Below are 3,412 nucleotides of genomic sequence, written 5' to 3'. Positions count from 1 at the left end.
GAGGGTGTGAGTGATGATGGTAACAGGGTAGCTGTCATTTCACACGCAGCCCAAAGAAGAGGGAAGGAGAGGCTGTCATGATCCTTTTCTTGGGCTGCTCAGATCTGATATCCTGACTTTATTAACCATATGATAATAAGTTCTTACTTTTCCCATAAGGAAAAAAATACAAGTTCAGGTCTTTAAGGTAATGGCCCATTGCAATCCCTTAAAAGGCTTAACGAAGGTTAGCAAATCAAGCTACAGCCTTTGCGGCTGCAGCTGATCCCAGGGCAGCACAGATACTGGTGAGTCACGGTGTCCTTAACACCCATTCTAGATTTTCCTTATCTTTGACAAACATTTTGATCTGGCTCAGTTGCGTGCCCCATGTGGTGACAGAGACCTTCACCCCTGAGGGGTTTCAGCCCTGAGTTGTTAGTCTTATTTAATCATTCTTGATGCAACTTCCGTTAATAGAGATTATTAGACTCAGTAATAAGAGAAGACCAAGAGAAGCCCCAGGGAATCCCCTGGGTTCTAGATAGACACACCTGCGTGTAGCAGCAGCCCTCGTTCTTCAAGGGAATCATCATCGATCATGCCTTCCAGCACAGGAACTCCTTTTGTTGCCTGTAGGTTCACTGACATAGGGAGCCCAAAGTGGCCAGATGGCAGTTGTAGCCCCCAGTTCAGTGAAACTTATGGCAGAAGAGTTCCTGCCCTGAGATCTAAGACCTCTAAACTAGCAGAGACTAAGTTTGTGGAGATGAGAGTCTCAAATTCTGCAATTGTATCTGTGAGTCACTTGGATTTGTGGTGAAACAGAGTTAATCCTATTTCATATGGGTTGACAATCTATCTATCTATCTGTCTATCATCTATGTATCTATCTGATCAATTACACCAGGAAGGACTATACCCCAAGCCCACAAGGTGTTGTCCCTTTGCTGGTACCTTAGCTGAGACTTCTACAGGCCATTCCACTATTCTATCAAGGTGGATGCTTCTGAGCGATGAAATACACGCTAAAACTAGTGAACTACACAGTCATGAGCCTGGTATTACACTTCCTTTGCTGTAAAATAAGTCCTTTACTCTGAGCAAATGTCATTTTTCTGTGAGTAGGTCAGACATTTTGTAGGTCCTTAGATGGTAGTGTTTGCAGAGTTACTGTGGGCAGGAAGGCAAACCTGTCTCCAGAGTATCATTTAAGGTAAGTATGAATCACTGATTTTACTAAGGGATCTGATGTAACTGACCTGCTACTAGCTGACTGGCAGGTCTTTCCAAGACTGAGGCCGTGTCAAATGCTCAAGGTCATTCTCTGATCCTGGAAGTAGAGAATTCAGTAGCAGCAGGAGCTAGATCTGCCTTAGTGAGAGGGAGCCCATGGGTTTTGATCCATGCTTAGTTTCCATCTGTGGCACCATGGCTTCATGGCCCCATGGCAAACAAAAGCACTAGATGACTCAATAAGCAGCTGACCAATTCATTGTCTACTTGGTCGTTGAAAGCTTTGTACAAGATAGTTGATCTCTAGTAGGTTTTAATATGTGATAAAAGATCTGCATGTACTGTGTTCACTCCCATTAGCCTATGTACATACATTTCTGCTGGCCATTCTTGTCTCATGTCTCTGTGCCTTGTTCCTCGTAAGTACTGATCATCTTATCAAATCATTTCCCACTGATCAGGAGTCAGGATATATCCTTTCCCCAGGCTACTTCTCCTTCAATATGAAATGGATAATCACGTGTATTGCTCTTAAATCTTCCCAGTGGGAAGATTTCTTTTAACCACTTGCCTTCTGGGGCAGTCTCGAGGAGGGCTTTTGTACGGTAGTGGCTCAGTCCTGGCTAGGACCAACATATTACACCTACATATTTGTGAACCATATCCAAGTCCTTCCTACCTCTGTCAGTTGGCCACAGGGAATCCCCAGTGATGCCATAGATGTAGATTAAAGGAAAGGTAATGGTACAACAGAGTTAGGGGAAACGAACCTGGGCCGCTTGTCTGTATAATTTACTCAGGAGTTCTGGACTGACCTCAGTCTAATCCTGAATGTACCCCTTCCATTTTGGAATGGACTACTGTCATACCCATGTGGCCTTAGACTTGGTGGATCTGATAACACTCAGCTCACAATGGGCAGCTCTATTTCATAGTCATTTGGTATTCCATGATGAGGACTAAATTTTTATTTGTGAAAACTGTCATGCTATCTAAGTAGGGACTTGTTCTCTCCCACAAAAGATATGGCCTTTACTCCCAAATCTTTAAGTATCTGTTTTATGATTCTTCTAATGAGACTTTTAAGAAGTTATATACAATATTCTTACCCACAGACACCTTTAGAACTTTCAAACCAGATGAGTCATATGGCTTGTGTGGCAGGACAGCTTTCACTGCAGCCTGAACTTGCCACAGGTCCCTTCTTCCTCTGGGCAACATGGAAATTGGCCCTTCCTCTGTACATAAATATAGTTAGATAAAATGAGAGAGAGAATCCGACATTCTAGCGGGTTGTCTATCCATCTCACTGCTGGGAACGTCCTGATCTTCCATCACCGGCGGTCCGTGTGGATCAAGGCATTCCCCTGGCCAACGGGGCAGATCTTGAGGAGCACAAGTGTCCTCATATAAGACTTCAGATGAGATCGCTGAAATGTCTCAGGACAAGTAGAAGTCCTTCTCTTCTGGGGAAGGAGAAAGGGCTGTTTCTGCTAGCCGGGAGGGGCCAGGACTCTTGGACCTTCACAATGATCAGGCTTGTCTACTCATATGCGCTCATTCCAGGTCTCAGTCTCCTGCTCCTTCCCTATTAGGGCTCTCACTTTGACATGGGAGCATTTGGAGGCTGTGCATTTTGTCTCCTTTGTAGGTTTGCCACCCAGAACATGTGATCCTGGACATGATTTTCTTCCTTGTCTTTCTTGCATCTGCAGGAGACAAGCTGCGTAGAAGCCCTTTGGCTTTCACAGCATGCTTTAAGTGGGCAATTAGCTTCTCTGAGCCTGTTAATTCCTTTTTTGCAAATCTTCCAGTGCCATCAAAAGCAGCCATCCCACAAGACAATCCTTATAATTATCATTTCTCCTTTACTGATGAAGGACAGCAGCCACGTGACGTACCAATATCTTGCCAATTAAACCCAGGTGAACATTTTAGCAACTGTGACATCAGTGCATTCCAGGGATGAGTGATGCCCAGTTTACCACCATATATGGGGGCCCAGAATTCTATCCTGAAGGTCTGCTTTCTAAGGGCACTCCGTGTACCACTGTCTTGGCCTGGATTCCTTAGAAAACAGGACCTGAGGCAAAATGTTGTTATGTTAACACTCGGCCGAAATCCCAGGGGAAAAAGAGAAATAACGCAGGGAAGGAGGAAGAGTCATCACAGGGAAGTTCATGACCAAGCTAGGCAG

Source organism: Panthera uncia (genome assembly GCF_023721935.1).
Source record: "Panthera uncia isolate 11264 chromosome C1 unlocalized genomic scaffold, Puncia_PCG_1.0 HiC_scaffold_3, whole genome shotgun sequence".
NCBI classification, from domain to species: Eukaryota; Metazoa; Chordata; class Mammalia; order Carnivora; family Felidae; genus Panthera; species Panthera uncia.
Note: the sequence above shows the minus strand (reverse complement) of the source record.